Raw genomic sequence first — 8182 nt, 5'->3', positions numbered from 1 at the left:
TGTAACCTAGTCCCTCACATAATTTCAGAGAAATCTCAGGGAATTTAAGCTGTCAAAGCATTAAACAATAATAATATCTGTAATCTTTAAATACAGCATTTTATAACTTACAAAGTGTTTAAGAACCATTTTCCCCTGACATGACCTCCCCACTCCATTTCTCCTTATCTACTGCCTATAATCACTGGGGGCTGATATCTCTTATTGTCAATGGAATGGCCAACACCTTGGTTCTCACCTACCATCTCTATACCTTTTATTTCTCACTAGCAGAGGTCACAGAGGAGATGAAAGAGCCGAGGACAGAAGGCAAGGCTTTATTACATATAGTTTTGCAGAATAAAATAGGAAAGTATCCCTGGATAGTGACATCAGAACAAATGTTCCTAGGAAGTGTGGGTTATTGGATAAAGCACTCAGCATCACTGACAAAAACAGTACATGGGAAGTAAACCTATGTATATGTAGGGGAGAAAAAAATCCCTCCATGTGATATAATAAATACAAAAGTCACCATCAGCAAAGACCCAAAGAACAAAAGAAACCTGAATCAAAATGAGAGTCGGGCTGCTCAAGATCAGTGAACTATAAATCCAAATATTTAAATGTTTAAAGATATAATGTAATTGTCTTTTCAATCTACTTAGCCTCTGCCAAGAACATCACAGGATTCCTTAATAATGACTGATCAGTTTGCTTGCAAACAGAGTCCCATAGTCTGTATTAATATGGATATTACTGGTGCATGCCACATTTTCCTCACATATAGAAACTTGCAATGCATTAGTCTCCTGTCACCATTAAAATGATAAATAGCTATTCTTATTTTTTATAATTGTCACAAAATTCCATGCCTGCAACTGAGATGCTTTCTTCCTATTTTCCCACTTAATTCTATTTTAAGTGATGCTATTAATGATATTTCTCTACTTGAAATAATTAGATAATCTAAAACTGAGAAATAAGCACTTTCCTCATTGTTTTTCCCTCTTCTTTATCTCTATCAGCCCCAGGAGATCACAAACATTTGTCCTTAGGGCAATATCAGCAGTTAATGATTCATGTTCAAAGGCTCAACGTTGTCTAATTACCAAAAAGCAATGTTTTACAGAAGGCATTTTTGCTTTCAAGTTAATAGCACACAGTATATATACACAAATACTGGATTGCATGCAAGTCTCCAAGCTTCTGGTATGCTATTAATTCAAAACTTTCCAGCTTCACTTTATCTGACCCAAACTTCAAATCATTAAAAATGTACCACTTTCATTTGTTCCATTCTGATTTATTGGTGCCTTTACAGCGCAGTTCACACATCACATCCTCCTACAATATGCTCATAAAAATCACTTTTTGGTTATTATTAAAATATGCACTTGATTAATGAAAATAATATTAGCATATTTTCCATGAAGTGTATTCTTAATAGTATCCATCATTAACAAAATCAGAATCTTTTAAATAGTCCAATCATCCTTTTAATGTAAATGATGCCATAGGCTAAGTATTTCCTTAATAGCAGACTTTTGGTAAAACTTCTAGTTCTTTATCACTATGACATCATGAATTTTTATAAAGAGGTTGACTTTTAAATGATAAATACTGACATTTCTAAAAATACCAGTAGCTCTGAAATCAGCAACAATCCAAACACAACAGATAAAACTTTTGTAGATTCATCATGGTCTTAGATTTCAAACCAAAGTTAATCCCAAGGAATTAAGTGCTTGTTCTTCCACAATGCCTGAATACTGTGCATGTCCAGTTACTATAACTACTCACTTTCTTGTATGGGTCCACACTAGCAGCAGGGATTGTATCTTTGCAACTTCCTAATGGTTACAGCATTATGGTTAAGAACATATACTTTCTTTTTTTTTTTTTTTAAAGATTTTTATTTATTTATTTGAGAGAGAGAGAATGAGAGAGAGCGAGTACATGAGAGGGGGGAGGGTCAGAGGGAGAAGCAGACTCCCTGCCGAGCAGGGAGCCCGATGCGGGACTCGATCCAGGGACTCCAGGATCATGACCTGAGCTGAAGGCAGTCGCTTAACCAACTGAGCCACCCAGGCGCCCCAAGAACATATACTTTCAACTGAAAGCCGTCTTAGTTTGAATTTAGTCTTCATGCTTTCTACCTTATGTAACTTAGATGAGTTACTTAAATTCTAAGTGTAGTTTCCTTACCTGATAAATGAGCTTGCGGGTATCTATTCTCTCATAAAGCTGATGGAAAGAATAAAGGAGATATATTTAGAATGACTTGGTTAATATTCACCAAACATTATTTATTGTTATTTGCACCCCTAGGATCCACAACCCAGGAATGAAAATATAGTAATTCATGTTTATTAAAAGAATAAATTAATAAATTAGTAAGACAAGTACTAGTATTCTTGTTTATAGATGAGTTAAACCTTCTTCAGCAAAGTAAAAGAACGTGCCCAGTGTCGGCCAGCTAGTAAATGGCAGAACTGGTCTTCAAACTTTGGTCCATTTATTTCCAAACTGTAACAGAAGACTTGCTGTCTCCTAGAGAGATCTCTGAGCTTGCTATTGGTTGAGACAATGCTTAAGTTTCAAAAATGAACCAAGTAGACTTTTTTTTTTTAAAGAATGATTAAAAACTTATCAGGCAGAAATGTCATGGGCCTCTTTCCCAAATCACTGCTAATTTATCTGCTAAGGAGCAATAGCTGTGAAATTGGGACTTTGTTCCCAAATACTCTCCCTAACTCAGAAAAATGGGGGCAGATGATATTCTGACAGCTAACTTTCCCACGTAAGTCTCTGCCACTCTCAATCTTTGTCAAAATGGGTTTCTCATAATTAAGAATCATGATTCTCAGAGGAAACAAGCGGCAACTCAATAGCTCAAAGCCTGCTGAAAATTCTATTGAATATTGAAGTGCCCACACACTTGAGCATTCTTACTCATTTCTCCAATCCCAAAGGCTTTGCTTTGTGAAGAGAGGAAGAAAACCATCTATATAAGAGCACTTTAAGTAGGTGTTCTCATTCCTCAGTGATAATTACTTGAGTTACTACCTTATACCACTGCTATGAAGAAAAGAACATTTTATGAGAAAGAAATGAATTCATTTCTTAACTCTAGGTAGGTGAAATCCTTCATATTTGTTCATTTAGTAAAAGTTATTACTAAGATTGATGTTCTTAATACATACGTTGTACAGAAGATCCAGTTTTCACTATGAAAGCCCGGCTACTTTACCACCCTAATAGATATGTAACTTTTCTTCACTGGTCTCAGAATTGAGGCTACAACTTACATGTAAGAGTTAATTGTACTTGATCTATCTACATTTAAAGACTTCATCTTCAAAGCATACGCTTATAAGATTTATCTTTTCCTTTCATACCTCGTATTCATCAAAGAGAATTGAGTTTCATTCTCCCAGAATTAAAAGAGATGATATAATTTAAAATATTAAAGAATTAGGCATTAAAAAATTGCCTGAAAAATGTGGTGGGTGGGGTTCATGCATGCACTCATTAATAAGTAAGTATTAAGTTGCTATAACATGCAGGAGCCATGTCCTGGAGATAATGAGACCTTAGTCCTAAACTCCCCTATAGTCCTAATTTTTACAACAATGTAACAATGTCTCTAAGACATTTGGAGATTGAAAGATAATTCTAGACCAAACTATTTGTTTTTGTTGAAGGCAACAAAGGAAGATTCCTAAACATTCAAGTTTCACAAAATATAACTCCCAGATACCCTGATCTGAGAAGTCATTGGGGAGTCAGAATGGAACCAAAGTTTAGAAAGAAAAACTACCAACTATTTAATATCTGTACCCTCTCTATGCCTTTCCTCCCATTAATAAGAAAGTGCTTATCCCTAAAAAACAAACAAAAAACGTATTTCCTCACCTTCTTACAGACTTCTTCTGCAATAAATGTGTCTCTTGCATTATTTTCAATAGCATACAAACATGCTTTATATCACCCATGGAAAGAAATGTATGTATGTAGAACTGGGGGGGCTGGATTGCATTATTCCTTCCAAGTATTCACTACCTGTTCTTAGAATGTTGAGTATATACACTTATCCTTTACCATGTGAGGTACATACAGTGCCTTCTGAAGAAGAATACTTGTCTACTTCATCGTCATTGGGCTTAGCCATGTAACTTGTTTTGGCCAATGGAATGTGAACAAACATCAACTATGGCCAAGTGCCAGCTGAAGATTTGAGACATGGATTAGTATAGTTCTGTCTCTTGCTCCCTCCTTCTTCCATCAAAAGAGCATGTCCCAGGTTGGGAAATCTCTGTCAGCTTGTGTCCAGAAATCAGAAGATCCATGGTGTAGGGTGATAGCTGACCTCTAGCTACTGAATTAATGTAATCAAGTTCTATTTGATTTTATTTGGTCTTTGTCACTGCGGTATAACCCCATTCACCTCTACCTATCCATATATATCTCTGCTCTACTTCCTAGCAAAATTCTTGAAAAAAACTCTATACGAATATATTTCTACTTCATCACCTTCTATCTTCCTCTTAATCCTCTACAATCAGGCTTTCCGCCCCACCTCTCAATTCCACTGAAATCACACTTAGCAAAGTGTTTTCCATATTTCCAACTCAAATGATTATTTCTCTATCCTTGTCTGGCTTGACCTCTCAGCAGCATTTAGCGTGGTTGTCCACTCCCTTCTTTTTGAAATATTCCCATCTCTTTATTTCTCCTGACTTGCCTTCCATCTCACTGGCCATTCCTTCTCAATCACTTTTGCTAGTTCTCGCTCCTCTTTCTAATCACTGAAATGTGAGTACACCAAAACTTGTCCTTGGTCTTCTTTTCTGTTTATACATTCTCCCAAACAATCTCATCTGGACCTTGGTTTTAAATATAATCTATATGACAATGACTTTTTAGTTTTAACTTCTCAATTTAGCTCAAAATTCATCTATCCAACTATTTACTTGACATCCTCATCTGTGTGTCTACAGGCATTTCGATCTGAACTTGGCCAAAAGACTGTTGGATTTTTCCACCCTGTAGATCTTTCCCTCTCACAATTTTCCCCATTTTGGCAAGTGGCATCACTGTTATGGAATGAATTTTTCCCCCCAAAATCCACATGTTGAAATGCTAACTGCCAATGTAATGATAATAGGAGGTAGGGCCTTTGGAAGGTGATTAGGTCATGAGAGTGGAGCCCCCATGAATGAGATCAGGGCTCTTATAGGAGGAGACACAAGAGAGTTTACTTCCTCTCCCTCCCCTCTGCCATGTGAGGATACAAGGAAAAGATAACCATCTGAACACCAAGAAGAGTGTCTTCACCAGACACTAGCTCTGATAGTGCTTTGATCTTGGATTTCCGAGCCTCGAGAACTGTGAAAAATAACTGTATGTCTTTTAAGCTATTCAGTCTCTGGTATTTTTGTTATGGCAGCCCTGAATGACATTCACTATGCGCATAGTTTGATTAAGCCAAAAACTGAGATCAGGATAATACGCCTCCAAGTGAGAGGTGCTGAAGATTGCCAGTAAACCACCAGAAGCCAGGGAAGAAGCATGGAACAAATTCTTTGTAACAGCCATCAGAAAGAACCAACCCTGCTGACATTTTCATCACAGACTTCCAGCCTGCAGAACTACAAGACAATACATTTCTGTTGTTTAAGCCACTCAGTTTGTAGTATTTCATTACAGCAGTCCTAGCGAACTAATGCAAGTCTCCATCCTGCCAAGTTGTTGGGAGATTCAACCTATACCATTAGAAGCATTCCCTCTGCTCCCACCCACCCCCACCCCACCCCCGCTCTAGAGGTCTTTTCAGGTTCCTATGTGGCCAAAGAGCTGACTCTGGGAAAGTGTGTCTAGGTCATCCTCTGACCAGCCTACCTACAGATCCCACAGTCTGGACACACCACCACACCTTTCTGAGATCCCACCACCTGGCATGCAACTAAGCTTAGGGTGCTGGTCTCCGATATACTTGGGTCCACCATCCTTCACCCCATTCTCACTCTCAGGGAAGTTTACATCTCTCTCTTGCTTCCGCCACCTCTTCCTCGAAAGTAATCACAAAAGCTAAGTGAAAAGACTGCCTTCAACCAATTTCTGTATTAGGCCTAGGAAATACTCTTGAGACAAAGAACACAAAAGACTTGGATACATTGTAAAAAAAAAAAACAAAACCAACATTTATAAATATCACACATACAGCTCGGAGTAGTTCTGATTCTTTCACATCAGCCAAAACAAAACACAAACTAATATCTCAATAATTTATCCTGCCAGAGCAGAGATGTCCAGGCAAGACTTTTATTTAACCTGGTAATAGCTTCGTGATACAGATCGCACACCAAGATGGTCACCCTGTGATGAGCTCACAACTAGAATCCAACTGTCTTAAGATCAGAATACCAAACGGGCCATGCAGGAAATCCTTCAAAGGATTCAACAAGCTGCAAAGCAGAAAGAATTCAAGTTGTTTCTGGACACCCGGTCAGTTCTTCTGTCTCCTCCCATACTTTCTTCCTCCCTTATCACCTCAGTTTTGACCTTTTAGCAAATAGTATACAATTATAAGAGGTCAAATAGCATGCTCTACATTAGTAAGTTCCTTCAGCTGTTTTTATTCTCTGCTCACAGAAATGTCCTACTTAGTATACATTGCAAAGCTCCTCTGTTTCAGGAAATAAATCTGGTTGCTGCCTGATGGTACATCCATTATAATGCTGTTGTTCCTGAGAATAAAGGTGCTCCAAGGTAATAAAGAGCTGGGTAGTTTTCTTTTCTTTTTTTTTTTTTTAATTTTTTTTTTTTATCCTTATGTTAATCCCCATACATCACATCATTAGTTTTAGATGTAGTGTTCCATGATTCATTGCTTGTGCATAACACCCAGTGCTCCATGCAGAATGTGCCCTCCTCAATACCCACCACCAGGCTAACCCATCCCCCCCACCCCCCTCCCCTCTAGAACCCTCAGTTTGTTTTTCAGAGTCCATCATCTCTCATGGTTCATCTACCCCTCCGATTTCCCCCGCTTCATTCTTCCCCTCCTGCTACCTTCTTCTTCTTCTTCTTTTTTTTTCTTAACATATATTGCATTATTTGTTTCAGAGGTACAGATCTGAGATTCAACAGTCTTGCACAATTCACAGTGCTTACCAGAGCACATACCCTTGCCAGTGTCTATCACCCAGTCACCCCATCCCTCCCACCCCACCCCCCACTCCAGCAATCCTCAGTTTGTTTCCTGCGATTAAGAATTCCTCATATCAGTGAGGTCATATGATACATGTCTTTCTCTGTTTGACTTATTTCGTTCAACATAATACCCTCCAGTTCCATCCACTTCGTTGCAAATGGCAAGATCTCATTCCTTTTGATGGCTGCATAATATTCCATTGTGTATATATACCACCTCTTCTTTATCCATTCATCTGTGGATGGACATCTTGGCTCTTTCCACAGTTTGGCTATTGTGGACATTGTTGCTATAAACATCGGGGTGCACGTACCCTTTCAGATCCCTACTTTTGTATCTTTGGGGTAAATACCCAGTAGTGCAATTGCTGGATCATATGGTAAGAGCTGGGTAGTTTTCTACTGAAACAGAAATACACAGCCCACTGTTCTCCTATTAAAAAAAGAAATTTTTCGGGACGCCTGGGTGGCTCAGTCATTAAGCGTCTGCCTTCGGCTCAAGTCATGATCCCAGGGTCCTGGGATCGAGTCCCGCATCGGGCTCCCTGCTCCCTGGGAGCTTGCTTCTCCCTCTGCCTCTCTCTCTCTCTCTGTCTCTCATGAATAAATAAATAAAATCTTAAAAAGAAAAAAGAAATTTTTCTTAATAAAATGATTTTGTGTGGATGCTGCAAGTTGGGACCTTGTCAAACTCATCAGTAATCTTTTGAATGACTCTAGATATTATTTCCGTTCTTCATGTAGGTACTTGGCATTCAGTGTTATAAAGGAAGTTAAGATGTATGTGTTGTTGTTTTCATACAGAAAAAAAATCTTTCAGGTAGGAATTTAATGTGTGTTTAGTAGTTTTACCTATAGATGTACTATAACTACCAAGAAGCAGGTAGCCTGTTGTATTTTATGGCTCTTCTTTCTAGTTCTAATAAGGAGCCATGTAATACCTATAAAGTATATTTTGCATTATTTTACTTAAAAGGAATTATTA

The sequence above is a fragment of the Neomonachus schauinslandi genome, chromosome 1 (assembly GCF_002201575.2).
Source record: "Neomonachus schauinslandi chromosome 1, ASM220157v2, whole genome shotgun sequence".
NCBI classification, from domain to species: domain Eukaryota; kingdom Metazoa; phylum Chordata; class Mammalia; order Carnivora; family Phocidae; genus Neomonachus; species Neomonachus schauinslandi.
Note: the sequence above shows the minus strand (reverse complement) of the source record.